Source organism: Nestor notabilis, unplaced genomic scaffold (assembly GCF_000696875.1).
Source record: "Nestor notabilis isolate BGI_N333 unplaced genomic scaffold, ASM69687v1 scaffold12540, whole genome shotgun sequence".
Taxonomy (NCBI): Eukaryota; Metazoa; Chordata; class Aves; order Psittaciformes; family Psittacidae; genus Nestor; species Nestor notabilis.
In genome coordinates this window covers 124,987-140,568 of record NW_009912523.1, presented here as the reverse complement: position 1 = coordinate 140,568, position 15,582 = coordinate 124,987, and the positions used below count along the sequence as shown (strand labels likewise).

Sequence of the window (15,582 nt, the reverse complement as noted above, 5' to 3'; positions counted from 1 at the left end):
AAGGTAGTGAAATGCTCTTTAAGGATTCATTTTGCTGGGACATACACTCACACTTTGACTCTCTGTCGATAACAAGCAATGAAAGCACATAACCATGTGTCCTCTTCAAAGGACTCATTAGGAGGAGAATTAGTTTGTCCTATTCAAAGCTCACGATGTACTGCATTGTGGGCTTTTGATTTAGATCCATTTTCTGGCTAGTTGTGGCCGTACTATGAATTCAGTGGGAATCCCAAGACCTTGTTTGTAGTCCACCAGTTTGCTTGCCATCCTCTCTGGTGTTGAAAGGGCCATGCTGTGTGCCAGGAAGGCCTCTTGCAGATGTTTGCCTGGAGCAATTGGCTTGTGGTAATTCAACAATGTCTGGTCCAGGCCTTGGTGAATCTGTAACCTGAGGATAATATTGGATGGCAATTAGTTGGGTTAGTTTGCCACACAGTGCAGGAAGATGCTCTCAGTGCGTGTTTGTGTGAATGAGTGCACTCAAGCATACATGTATGATAGAGCAATCAAACTTGGTGAGGATGTTGGTAGACCTGTCATCACAGTGAAAAACAGGAGGAAACCACCTCAGCTGTTTTCTCAGAGATGCCTAGACCATACTTCTGACTTATTTAGACTACAGCATGTGTGAATGCCTGTTTGTCTCTTAACAGCAAGGTTATTCTGCTTCATTTTAACGTATCCTTCCATTTCATTCTCTATGATAGAAGGCATTTTTGATGGATCCCTTGTCATGCCATCATGCTTGAAAGATCTTTCCCTTTTCCTCATTCTGCTACAGATTTGCTGTACGACAGTAGACTCTGCACAGGCATTAGAGGAGAGCAGATTAGTTCCAAAGCTGCTAATGCCCCCATCTCAGAGATCACAGCTCGTCTGTTGTTATTGCTGCTAACACTGCTGCAGAAATAACGAGCTCGTACAGCCTGGCAGAAATCCTGCATGCAGTCTGATTATTCATTGCTAACGTGTTCTCCAGGGGAAGATGAGGATATTAAAAGAAAAAAAACTGTGAAATCATAGATTTTCGTTCCCTGCAGGAGGGACCCTGTTGAAAGCTTCCAAGAAAGCAAGAGATCTTTTGTCCTGGGTTCAGCTACAGCAGTCATTTTTTCTCCTTCTTAGTAGCTGGTGCAGTGCTGTGTTTTTGACTTTCAGTCTGGGAACAATGCTGATAACACCGATGTTTTTAGTTGTTGCTAAGTAATGTTTACTCTGACCAAGGACTTTCTCAGTCTCATGCTTTGCCAGAGAGGAGGGGAAGCCAGGAGGAAGCAGAGACAGGACACCTGACCCAAACTGGCCAAAGGGGTATTCCATACCACAGCACGTCATGCCCAGTATAGAAACTGGGGGGAGTTACACGGAAGGCCCAGATCGCTGCTCGGGTCGGGCTGGGTATCGGTCGGCGGGGGGGGAGCGGTTGTGTCCTTTTCCCTTGTTATTCCTCTTATCATTATTATTGGTAGCAGTAGTGATTTGTATTATACCTTAGTTACTGGAGAGCTGTTATCTCAACTCGTGGGAGTTACATTCCTCCAATTCTCCTCCCCATCCCTCCGGGAGCGGGGGGAGGAAGGAAAAGGGGGGGAGTGAGCGAGCGGCTGCGTGGTTCCAAGTTGCCGGCTGGGCTTGAACCACGACATCTTTGTACATTCCTATTTGAGGCAGCAGTTTCTGGTGCAGAAATAGGTTGGGTTGATAATTCTGAGAGTTGTTGGCACTTCTGATAGTTGTCAGACTTAATCTATTTGCCCCAATGTCACAAAGTATATCTATCTGAGGCATGTTTTGATTGGCAGGCTCCTATGATTCCTTACTGAAGAGTTAGTGTAGTTTATCCAGAAATCAGGTTTCTGACATCCACTTTTCAGGAAGGACAACTGATAAATTAGAGAGATTGGACAGCGTTAAGGAGCTCTCATCCTGGAACCGCAGACCTCACTCAATCTTTCTTTACAAGATGAAAACTAACTGGTAACTTGCTCACCAAGGGTAATAGTTACATGGGGAGCAAAAGGGCTCCAGCAGGCAATGTGTAAGAGCAGCAAAGTGTTCATCATTGAAGCTGGACAAATATAAACATAGAAATTTTAATGGGGAGACAAATAAAACACTAAGGCATTTTACCTGAAGACTCTATTGGATCTTCTGTCACTGTACATTGCTCATTCAGGATAATGTGCCTGCCCAACAGACAGATAATAGGTCAAACAACAATTCATTCAGAAAAATCATAGTGCTTTTTTGTCGCACAGGAAGAAAAGCTGCATGGTCACAATGGTCCCTTCTGCTGTATGATCTACAGACTAGTAGTGCTGCTATCCTGCAGGACCATTGTCCATTATCTCCAGCTCAATAGCTAGGACAACATTGTTCTTTCCCTGATGCCATTAAACTTACTAGGAGAAGGTACGGGGCCAGCTGTATAATGGCACTAAATTATGGAACCATTTCCATCCTTGCAGCCCAGGTTTCCATGAGGGTTTTTTTGTTGCTTGATCTTTAGTAGCACACTGCTATTTGTCATAGCCTTTTCACAAGGGATAATGCTAGGTTTCAGGAGCATTCAAGCTTCCCTCTGAGCCATAACAGCAACTGTAAGAATGAGCAGATGTTAGATGAGTAACTGTGCAAGAAAATACTGTCAGTTTTCTTTGAATGCTTTCAGTTAGACAAGGGAGCCAACTTTTTTTTTTTTTTTTTTTGTGGTGGTTTTGGGGATCAATTCTGGGTAAGCAGAGGAGTGTTAGACTTGCTGGTAATTTTACCATAACTGTGTGCGCAAGGAATAGGTTTGGTATATGCTGCTCTTAGCTATCAGCAGGCTGCTCTGAATGAATTAGAGCCCTGTTGTTGCACATGGAGCAATTTGCCTGTCTCCACATTGCTTTGCACATCCCACTTCACTTTTTGATAGCAGTGTTGCTTGTGCTATACAGATAGGACAGGAAAATTACATCACAGGCTAAACTGATACCTATCTCTGGATATGGGTTATTGGTTCACAGGGTTTTCTGTTATGATGTGTTCAGACATGGCTCGTTTTCCACAAGACAATGTTACAGGATCCCATGAAGATTCTCCTTAGAATAGAGTACACTTGGCTCTTTGAGCATCAGTATTTTGTTTTGTTTAGTATTTTGTACGCATTTTGCTGATGCCCAGTGGCCTGTTGCTGATGATCAGCTGATACGGATGTGCACAACTGAAATGTAGATTCCAGCTAACTACATTTGAGTAAATGTTGTGATGAAAGGGGCTGAGGTAAAGGCATTTGCTGAGAGTTCCTGTGCCGTAGCATTGTGTGAAAGAGAAATTTGCCTCTTTGGGGCTATTAATATGCAGCTTCTTCCTGACAACTGTATGCATCACAGCCCTCCCTAGCAGACACTCTGAATTTTTGCTACCTTAGAGTGCCGGAGAGGATGTATTATTATAGTAGAACTACTATGAAACAAGGCCCATGGAGAGGCATGTTTTACTACTCAGTATACCTTAGACATTCATAAATCACATCTTCTCAGCACTCACAGCCATGAACTGCGTATTTGTGTCCTCTGAGGGAGTACACAAGGACAAAACTTGTACAGTGCTTCAGAGCTAGGCAGTGCAATACCACATCTTGTGGGCTGAGCAGCTCTCTACAAAAGCCCCAATACCCTGTCACAGGTAGAGCCAGAGCCCTAGGGTTGGTCTGCGCTTTGCATGCCAGCTAAATGTAAAATAGCAGGAATATGTCTGTGCTGGAAGGATGCACTCCTGTGGCTGGGTAGTTTTCACGTGCTTAATACCAGCCTGCATTGGTATGTATTCTTGTGTTACCTGAGGGTGTCCTTGTCTTCACCTTGGCATATTGCATGATTTGAGGAGTTCCGTTTGTGGACCAAGGTGTGATTTATCTGTGTGGCCCCTTTTTTCCCTGTATCATTCACTACTCTTATACATTCCCAGTTAGCTTTATTACCCCACAGTGGCAGGTTTGCATGGCAGCATCCCATTTATTGTTGAGCTGGATGGTGTGCATGTGCATGCAGTGAAGTCCCATGCATGCAGCACTTCCCTCCCTGCATTTTGAAACATGAGAATCCCATTGGCTGAGTATAAGGTTTCCTACCTTCCATCTGCTCAGTAAACTGCACCAGGCTGTCGTGGATGTGTAAAGTTTAATGGTTGCCTTTCTGCAACAGCTTCATCTGTGCCCTTTCACTTTCCAGCATGCATATTTTGCTGCACATATGTTGAGATACCTGATTATTTTGTGGGCTCTCATAAAGACAAAGATGATAGGAAGCATTAGCTACTCTTCTATTAGCTTCTTTCAGAAGATAGTTATTTCCATGTGGTGCTTTATCTGCTGTGAAATAAGGCAAGGTGGATTATTTTGTACTGTTTCTCTCACAGTCCACTGGTTTTGGTGGATTTGGCTACAGCTACTCATTCTATACTGTTCTTACTTGGATTAATTACTGATACTGCAGTTTTTGGGATGTGTTTGAAATTGCACTGAAATTGCTTAGCTTCCTTCAGTGTAAGAAGTTTACTTGCAGTAAAGCAGGGTCAGCCCTTACTTAGATAAAGCTGTAAACATTTAATGAAAGTTCCAGTGAGAATGAGTTTGAGCATAGCATTAGGTAGCAGAGAAAACAAAAAGTAAAGAGAAATAATTTCTTAAAGAGGTTTTGTAGCAGTAATATGCCATTTTTGTACCAGTAATATGCTGTAGAAGTTAGACTACTCTGTAATCAAATTGCTTCATCATCGCTACAGTTTTTATGTCTAGATAAAATACAGTACATGAAAAACAGAACAGCTGTCTGTAGTGCTAGAGAACTTTTCTCTGAGGAGCAATATCACCTCTGGCTTTGGCTGTTGGCATAATTTTTTGTCCAGTATGCCATTTCATCTTGCAGTTAGTGTGACCTCTGAGTGTGTTCCCAGTTGTGTTCCAGAGAACACACTAGCAGCTGTCACGTTAGGTTGGATGTCCTTACTGATAGTCAAGAGCATGTCTTCTTCTCTTGCAGTCTATTTTGAAGTTTGCTGATATTAGTCTGCATTCATGTATGTTTTCATCAGATGCGATTCTGAGTTGATTCCATTTACCATGCCCATTTTAAGGCATTTAGGTGTAAAAAGAAATACAGTAGGATATGTTTTTTTCACTGTGTTGATGTCCACCCTCAGTTTCTATTGGCCCAATGCAGGGAGAAACAGCTGTAATTCAGTCTTTTTTCTCTGCAGCATATTGTTTACTCATTTTGTATTGCTGTTAAGTGTTCTGCTTTATAATGCAATATCTAAACACACACAAGACATGTTAATTCTTCATTGCTTCATGTCTGACTCTCAAATACAAACATTTCTTGCTTCTCAGATGAAAGGAAGTAGATAGTTCTGGAGCACCTGGGCACTGAGTGAGTCAGAGCATGCTATTATTATATTCACCATTTTACAGCTTTGTATTTAATGTTGCTCACTATCAGTCAAGTTTGTTGGGTTTTTTAAAATAAAAAAAGGCATCTCTAGTTGTATTCTTACTGAATAACATTTTAAGTCACAAAGATTTTGTTTGCTGATCTCTCATGAGTATGGCTAAATGTCACCAAAGTCTTTAAGTTCTGTGCTCTTTAGGCTTTTTGCCTGCAAAATCAGACTTGGCAACTCAGCTTTTATTTTCACTGTTTTACTTATAAACAGTTACTTACTTAGTACGGTAATATAACACAGTGACAAGCTGAAGAAAGGGTATCAGAATGCCATTCTGTCTTCTAAATATTGCTTTGATGATTAATTAGAGAGATGAAGAATTCAAAAGAAGGTGGATCCTGGTCTCTATTTCATGTAAAAAAAAAGGAAAGTTGGATTATTGTAGTAGATATACAGTCCATGCAGAGTATTCCCTATTTTCTCTTTAACTCTAGAAAACATCTCTCATAGGCATTAACAAAACCATGTTTCTGTAAGATCTGCTAAAACCACTGCTAATTTAATGGTATTGCCTAGGGCTTAGCTACTTTATCATTAAGTAAATGAATTTGACATTTTCTGTGCAATGACGCTGTTTTGTCATTGCTGCTTAGCTTTGCATTATCAGCATTTCATTGTGTTACATTCACAGATGATACGGATCCTTCTTCAGTTGCGACCAGTACAAGTGGGCTTGTGTTGTGCTGCCTCAGGACTAGCAGCCATAACAGTAGCAGGGTTTTTTATGGTGTCTTTTTCTTAAGATCAGTTTATATGTACAAAATGGCTTTTAAATGGCTGTTTTAATGGCATGTGTGTTTCTTAAATGGGCTGAGCCAAAGGGAAGCACGGAACAATGTGACATCTCAGAGAGCAACAGGAAAGACCAAGGGAAAATACCTACATTATGGTGACCTTCACTTAAATGGTGTTTTATTCAGAAAAAAGAAGGATTGTAACCCTCAGGACCACTGTCTAGAGCAGATGTGAGTCTTTCACAGTGGCGAGTCAAGAGAAATAGTTTGGTGGCTAGAGGCAAATGGGATAACCCATGGGATGCTAGTGTTGCTGCTCTCTTTTATTGGCTTTGGCCTTAGTTTGGGATGTTGCCATTACATAGTAAGGCAGAAATACACACCCCAGATGTTAAATTTTTTCCAGTATAATTTAGCATGATACCATTGTCAAGATCTCTTGGCGCACGTGTTTTATCTTACAGTTTCCAACAGTGTTAGAGGCCAATTCGTGACTTAAGCCTTTTTGACCTGAATCATGCTGGCATCTATGAAGAAGTGACAGTGCCAGCCACCTCCCCACGCCTGGGGGGACCCTGGCTGTCTCAGCTACCTTTACCCTGCTTTTTAAAGTGATGCTGCAAATCTCTCACACTTTCCACCCCCAACCCATTTACAGGACAGCAACAGGGCTGGCCGGTCCTCTTCCCATGGCCTGCGCAGAATGAGTGGCTGCTTGCACATATCATGGTTTGTCCTGCATAAGTTAGTGTACAAGGACGGAGGAAGGCAGGTTTCTTGCAGTCTACTCTCTCCTTTTGTCCCTGCGCAAGAAGAACTACAATCCTTCTCCTTTATATTCAATATATATTTAGCCCTAGATATCTAAAGCCTCTCCCTGCCAATTTTTTTTTTTTAGCCTATAAACATAAGCAGACACCTTAGGGACTGATATTTGGCAGTTGCTTTCAAGTGTCTGTATGTCTGACCTAGAAAGTAGGGAGTGTTTTTCAGTGCGTGCCAGTTACAAAGTCAGAATGGTCTGTATTAATTAGAATCATCTGCAATCCTTTTAGCCTGTGAGTCTGTGGCATCGTTAAGGATTTTTATGTTTTCATTCCTAAAGGATGGATAGAGTTCATTGCTCCAGATCTTTGATTATTTTTCTCATTAGCAAGCATCTTCGTGCTACAAATTAAAGGAGAAGGAAAGATTGCCATTCCCAGGGTGCTTCATAAAATGCCTTGGAAACCTGAGCCCCAGCTGCATCCAGAAGAAAATAATACTAATGTATAAAGCCCCAATTAACCATTTAGGTTATCAGACCAGATGTAGTTACTTCTCTGTAGTTATTTCCAGGCATATCATGAATATATTTAGTTAGACAATCAGATGATTTTAGGGACTAAAACACTAATCCTCTTAAAACAAAATAACTCACTTGCTAAAGTCAGCTCAGTTTAAGTAGCTCTCTTGCATAGAATTTCATCTTGATTTAATTAAATTATGCGTGATCACCTCCTATGTTAAACTGTTTAACAGTTAAACTGGTACAGTTTGTTCATGTAGGTGTTTTTTCCTTCACTAGTCTATTAAAAAGCCCCTTACAAAATCCCCATTCACAATTTTATGTTTATCTGGAAAAAGAAAAGGATGCTCTGAGTAGCTATTTCAGTAACTTGGTTTTTAGGAATTTTCTTCAAAGCTGTGATTTTTTTTTTTTTGTAAGTAAGTGGAACATTTTGGTTTTCCATTTAAAACTCATTTTGATTCTGAAATTTTCATTTTACTTATTTACTTTAATAATTCAAAATCAGAATAAAATTTCTGACCTGGTCTATTGAAAAGCAGGTAATTGGGTCATGAAAACTTTTGACATTTTTATTGCTGATGTGAAAAATTTTTGATAAGTCTCATACAGTGACCTCTTGTTTCAACCTATTTATAGCAAAAATCTCATCCCCTCTGGAATGATTTTGCTGTTTCTAGCACCAAATGAATTCTATAAAGGAAAGGAAACACCAACTCTTTTCCCAGCTAGTAGTTATTGGATTTTAGCACTGAAGCAAAAATGAAAATTTGCTGAAATCTATCACCTTCTTCTTCAGCTGAATAATACCATACCTAAAAATTGTAGGTTCCAGCCTTCGTGTTAGCTCTTTGACTCCTGTGAACGGGTATGGATTGCATTTTCTAGATTTGACAAATAAATGTGACTTTGTCTTTTAAGCAATATTATTCAAAGCCTTCCATTATATGCATATCCATCGACTCTGGATCAAAGTGTCCTCATGTGAGTACTGTGGTTCCTTTAAAGCATCTAAAGGAGCTGTTAATATGTAAAACTTCTCCCGCCAAGTTATTGCTTTACATTTGTGTTCATCTGAGTTCTATTTTGCTGCATAGACTTACTCTTTGTATAAAAACCAACATGAAAATATTGTTTTAAAAAAGAATTTTGAGGGTTTGCTACAAGAACAAAAAACTTGTGCCTTTGCCCCTCTTGAACATGTTTTTTATTACTGCACTTTCATAATGGCAGTTCATGCTACCCAGCACTTTTACAGTAAATCAGGATCAGTTCATAGGCTCAGGAGAAGCTTCTAACTATTTGACATTCATTTCTCGCAGATCCAGCCTCCTGCTCACAGTGACTCTCCTAGTAAACCAGCATAAATTTGCAGACTAGGATTTCTGTAGCTATAGTATATACACTGTGAGAATGACAAGTCTCGTTACACTGCCACAAGACTATATCCTGTAATGTAGACCTGAATCAAAAAACAGACTTTAAATATACCAAATAAGTTTAGCAGATTGGATTAATTTCACTGCTGATTTAATTAGTGGGATTCTGTGAAGTGGGAATCAACAAGATATTTGTCCTGTGATATGTACTTACAATTAAAAGCATTCCAGAATTGTTCATTCTGATTTAAAAGTCAGGTGGATTTTGAAAATTATTACATATATTCAGCAGCATAGCCTTGATTTTAATTTTGAAATATACATGTGGTTTAAATATTATTTGTCCATAATTTTTTATAAATATCCCTTAAGAAAAAAAAAGGGAGGGAATTTTAAACTCATGCCCTTCTGAGAAAGACTCTTGTGGTTGCCAGGCAGCTGAAAGATAGGGAGGTCATAGTTGCTCTTTTTATTGGCGAAGACTGAAGTCAGAGGTGTCAGCCTGCTTGGAAGTGTAAATGTAAAACCCAAGTATCTGGCTGTGTTCCAAAAGTGGTGCCAAACTCCTTGTTCACTGAATGTATCATGGTGTTTTATTTTATGATTAGCAGCCCAGCTCCGAACACAGGAATGTGCAGGGAAGTCAGAGCATACTGCTCTAAAGCATAAGTGAGAGTCTTGTTGAGAGGCACAAATCCTCCGTAACCGCTGATAGCCATCTTGCTTATAATGTGCTTCAGAAAACAAGTAGCACAACGAAGGTATTTTCTTTTTGCCAATCCTTTCAAAGTGGAACAAATCTGCAGAACAGAGCACAGATGGCAGCAGAATAGTGGCTTAAATGCAAAGCATCAATTGAGGCAAGTGGTACTTTTCCATCCCTGAGTGGTAGCTTTGAATCTTCTTTTCTTGATGTATTTTGTTTTGGAGACACATTTCAAAGGTACAACAGATATCAGAAAGTGAAAATTATAGTGGAGAAAATTAAGATTATAAAAGCCTAGAAGGAAAGGAATAAAACCAAGCATCATATCTATACACAAATATTTATTTTTAAATTTGCAGTAGTTTCTCACCAGCAATTTCTTAGTTCAGATTTTCTCATTAATCAACAGCAAAGTGGGAACTTTGGAGAAACTGACAAAACAAAGTTGGTAGAACTCTTTAAAATTTTGTCATTTAAAAATGATGCAGCCTTAAGTTCATTGTGTGATATTTAGACATTAAAAAAAAAAGTCTAGATACATGATAGATTATATATTGAATTTGCAAATAATCCTGGATTGCAATTCAGTGACAATATGTGGTGACAATATTTGATATCATATTGAAAAAGGCATTCAAATACATCTTAAGCATTGTATTCTTCTGATGATTTTAAAATAGGTCTCGTATCCCCCAGTTTTTGCATTCAGTATTTTTAGGACTATGAGTTGGGTGGAATCTGTTTTTAATCTGTATCGTGCAGGTGCACAGTTCTTAATGCAAGCAATTTTCCATCTTTGGAAATTGTAACCCAATCCTGTATTTTAAGCACAGGGCTCCTCCTTACATCAAAGTCAAAACCCAGAATCCTGTTATTCTTTGTAGTATTGCGCTTTTTGGTTAGCTATTTTTTCCTAATTCATTTATTTTGCTAGTTGCATTTGAAGTTAGAAGAAAAGAAAGCAAGAAGCTGTCTGAAGCTGGCAGGCTCTCAAGTCCCTCCTCGTGCAGATAGGCCCTTCGCTCTTCATCAGGTGCTAGCAGGGAGATGAAAGGGGGAGCAAAGACTCACACAACCAGGAGTGGCTGAGGGGGGGAAGGCACCTCTGAAGATCATCTAGTCAACCTCCCTTGTGCAGGGTCACCTAGAGCAGGTTGCTCAGACTATCTCCAGTTGGGTTTTGAGTCTCTGAAAGGATGGAGACTCCACAAACTCCCTGGTCAACCTGTACTAATGTTTGAAAACCCCCACAGTAAAGAAGTTTTTTCATATGTTTAAGTGGAATTTCGTTTTCTCAGTTTGTGTCCATTGCCTCTTGTCCTGTCACTGAGCACCAGCAAGGAGAGTCTGGCTCCATCTTCTTTACTCACCCTCCCAAGTAACTCACCCAAGTTACTTAGGCTGTGTGTCCCATCCCCCCCAGTTCTTTGTGGACAGCCTCCTCACAGCTGGAGTTTTAAGTTGGGTGCTCAGAACTGCTGCATGAAGCAATCTCCCATCTCTCTGTATGCAGAGAGCCCATGGTGATCTGTTTCACTGTTGGAGCAGTTGATTTAAGTGGCTGAAGACAGTATAAACACCCACTGCAAAGTCAGGACCCCCTACTATCACAGATGGGGAAAATGAGACTAGTCACATTGACATCATTTTAGAAGCATTCCTCTGGTAAGCAAAGGTGCTTTGAGACGTCATATGCTGTGGGTGAGTCCGTATGCCCTGGGTGAGACACTCCTTCATTTCTGGTCTCTCTGCTTCAATTAAGTAACAATCTACGCTCTGCTTAATGGGATTGGCCTTCGATCTCTGAAAACCTAGGCGTAGCTTAATCTGTGGAGTCATGACACACTCCTTCACTGTAATTTAGGTTTGGAAGGGCATAGAAGTGGCATATTTCCCACACAAAGGGTCATTTTAGGACATTGCTGCAAGGGAAGATTCTGGGTTTGGGACCCGTCAGGTCTCACAGTGTTTCATGTGGGACACATACAGATATCTCAGTTCAGCAGGTACCTCAAGACTTAGTACACTGTCAGTGTGGTTTTCTCCTGGTCTGGAAAGCACAACAGCTTCTGGTGACAGGAGGTGCCAGAATGTCGTGTTTGCTTTCCTCCAGTTCTGCTTGAAGGTGTGATTTGCAATGCTGCAAAGACATTCCTACCCTGCAAGAGGCTCCTTGGGAAAGCAGGGTTGGCTTTTATTGCTGTGAGTAGCCTTTTCCAAAAGAGTGGATTTCCAGGCCTGGATGTTTTGACCTGGGAAGGGAGAGTGGGAGGAAAAAAGAAGTCATGCAGAACGCATGTTCTACAGCATCAGCAACAGATGAGAGAGTATTTGATTTTAGCTTCAAAAAGGCAAACTCAGAACTAAGCTGCCAGCATGTTGCACACTGGTTGAATGAAAAGTGTTGGATTGGGGCACTTACTTACCAGACCCAAGTTGTACTGCAATCTGATCAAGATTCCAGATATTAAATATCATTTTATGATGGTGACTTAATAAGTATATGTGTTGGCACTGATGCCTTATGTGTTTCATGTACTGTCACTGAGGCCAGACCCAAAGTTGCTTAAATCAGCTGAGAAGTTCTCATGGATTCCAGATGGTTTTAGATGACAGGCTCCATGGTTCATTAATGCGTTCTGAGGCTGGAAACATTACAAAAGAGTTCAAGTATTTTATTTTAATTTTCGTTTATTTATTTTAGTCTTTTCCACATTTTTAACCTACATAATTGACATTATGCAATCAGAATAAAATCTTCTGGAAGTAAGGTTCCATAGGCCATCGTAACAAATGGCATAGTGCCTGGTTTTCCATGGTAATAATAATACAGAAAAGGGAATGCTTCTGTTCAGATTCCTTCCACCTCCAGCTTCAAATTTTGCAATGGCCTCTGTCCTCCTAAAACTGTGGTCTGAGTATCTCCCTAATGCTTTGGGCAGGAATTCAGAACAGAAAAATCTAGTAAGCTGCTTTACCTTCCAATGCTTTAATAAATGTATAACATCTGTGTCTCTTTCTCCCATTGGTTTCTTTCTCTAGGTTATTCCCCTCTGACTGGAGAAAAAAAATGCTTTGTGTCAAACTTATCTGGTACTTCTTCAGTACTAAAAGATGAAACAGCACCAGCATTAATACTGTCCTAAATACCTTGTCTACTTAATGCATGATCTAGAAGCCCTCATTCCCTTCATGCTGCCTTAGAACAATCTGTTATTCGATAATAGTTACAGCTTTTTACCGTACACTCAGCCAAGGGCAGCCATTGTGCACCACATGTGTAAAAGGAAGATTGATATCAGGGCTATTGTTTGGCGTTATGTGGGAGACTCATAGAGCAACAAGCTTTGAAACACTGTTGGGTAGTTATGATTAAGGCGGTGTCTGTGCTATGTGGGTGGTGGGAACAGGCTGATCAGCTCAGTCCTGATGGTGCTGCTTTTGCTAAGTGAGTTTCCAAGGTCCCCTCCCATGCCACATGCACTCACTTTCCCCACTGGAGGAGTCTCAGCTCAGATGGTCTGCAGGAGAGTTGTGGAAGGACTGGAAAGTGCAAGGGAGCACTACGTTTCCCTGCTTTTGCCCGTAAAAATGTTAAAGTGAAATACTTTTAGCTCTTCTATGTAGGTCTGTGACAAAATCCACTGAATCCATTTAGAGGGACTTTCAACTTGTGCTTTCTGAAAGGGCCCAGAGTGGGAGCATGTCTGCCTAACTGCAGATCTACCGGTCAAGAAGTTCTTTTTCCTATGCCATGCACTTGCCTTCAGGGTCTGTAATGTTATTCCATCTGCCCCTGTCTTTGGGTGACTAGAAGTCCGAAAGCTAATATCAGTTTTCTTTCATGAAGAAGAAAGTCAAAAAGAGGAAAGCAGCTAATCCTTTTCTTGCTGAAGAACTCTGTGGAGAAAGAGCTCCTGCACTAGGTTTGGAAAATACTGGCACCACTTTTTCACTGAGATCCAATAGCATTTCACAATCCCCACTGAGAACTGTCCATAGGAGAGCAAGCATAACTGTGGTGCTCATCCAGATGATCAAGGAATGTCATACACTATGTCTGCTCATCACAAACAGATTGCCTTTAATTTCCTAGTCTGGATGACAGCACAGGCTATTCAACATTGTCTTTTGGTTGCTAATCCTCAAAGAATCTATTTCTTCTCCAGCATTATTGTCATGGAAACTGGCTAAACTGCAGGTCCAGATTGCATCTTTGCTGTTCACTCACTTTCATTTTGATCTGCAGACATTCTTCAGGTGTCAGGTAGAGGCAGAGGGCAAATCAATATTCTTTCTTGAAACACAGTCACTCCCTGTGCTCTCCAGTCTCCAGTGTGTAAGTGTAACCACTTGCGTTCTGTTTCTCCCAGCGCAAGAGACTTGAAACCTGAAAATCTGCTACCTGCAGCCTCATTTTCTGTAATAACATTGCTCAGCCAAGATTGAGATGACAACACAGCAGATTACTTCCTTATCTATTTTTCAAGCCTTTGCAAGTGGTAGCACGATGGCAGAGAGAACAATTAGCATCTGGAGCACAAATGTAGGAAATATTTTGCAGATGCACTAAACCCGTTGAAAACAGGTGTACTCAGGAGTCATGGAGAATTGCTATTAAAATGTATAGTCTGCATGTAATAAATGATAGCCCCCAACCATAGGTTCTGTAGGTTTATATTCTCATATTTTGGGGATTTGAGTGCTATCTTGAGAGTGTGAGACCTCAAAATTTATTTTGTTTAGGCATTCAGCTAAATGAATTTACTCTCTCTTGTAACCTGGTCTAGATTCTTTGAGGTGGAATGTAAGGGCTGTACCTCTTTAGAGACCTGTTGCAAGCTCCTGTTTTAATCAGATGATAATTGAGTTCTTTCTGGCAGAACAGTCTTTATACCTTGGGGAATTCTGTAGGTTTGAAAGTGGATGAGAAATTAGTTATGTATGTTTTCTTTTAAGTGTTTGGAAAACCTGGATATGTATGTGTAAGTAGCCCCTCTGTACCTGTAAGATTAGAAACTGGCATTTATATAGCAAGTCCCAATATATGCTACTGACCTTGGTGACATTACAAGCGTAATTTTCACACAGATAGCATTTTTAATGGAGTACCTATAATGCATTAGTCACTGACGCCTTTGCCTGGCATCAGGCATGCAGATCCTTATGTCCACTTTGCACTGTACTTGAGCAACGGTTAAGTTACAATGAAAAAATCTGTTCTTTATTACGTTGTTGTTCTGTCTCTGACCCTTTCTGGAGAATCCTTTCTGTAGCGTTGTAAAGTCTTTCATGCCAATACACATCACCATGGATCATAAGAAGTTGAGGGGAATAAGTGCCCCTACACTGCATGAGAAAGCACCTTCGAATTACAATTCTTCATTACTTTTGTACGTACAAAAGGATATTGAGATTGGTTCTCTTTAACTCTGACACAACAGAGTGCAGCACGTGCCCTTGTCTGTCTCTACAGAGAGTGAGTTAACACTGGTAATAGAAGGGGTGAGTTTACTAAATACAGGAAGTAGCATAATTATATGGCTTTAAGAGATCTATTTCTACCATAATTCAATAACTTGCTAGTTTAGATGCGTGATTCGTTGGCAGAGGTTGCTATAGTTGCAGAAAGGCTTGTGTAAATTGAGTATGACTGGTTACATGGCTGGTTTTGGCTGAACCTGATAATATTATGTTCTCTGCATCCTTAAAATTTGTATTCAGAAGAAATAAGGGGCATTTTTAATTCTGAGGACTATCAGCGTGTCTGCATGACTTGCTCGCTTCAGTGCAGGAGTGTTTTCCTTTGCCTCTGATAGTGAGAGCAATGCATAATCTAGTGTTCATACTACTGGAAAAGGTACTCAGGAGCCAAACTTCTATTCCTGATTCTGTCACAGATTCTGGCGATTTTCTTGCATACGAGATGTGGCTTCCCAGGGGAGTTAGAGTAAAATTGAGAGTGGGCACTTTTGGAAACAT

General features: G+C 40.5%; 1 protein-coding gene across 1 annotated transcript in view; it reads left to right on the top strand.

Moving 5' to 3' along the window:
- The window catches only part of LOC104409865 (cytoplasmic dynein 1 intermediate chain 1), a gene marked incomplete at its 3' end in the record, with an annotated part of 132,697 nt that overhangs the window by 6,893 nt on the left and 110,222 nt on the right, over positions 1 to 15,582 (top strand). The gene's annotated exons all lie outside the window — the stretch shown is intronic.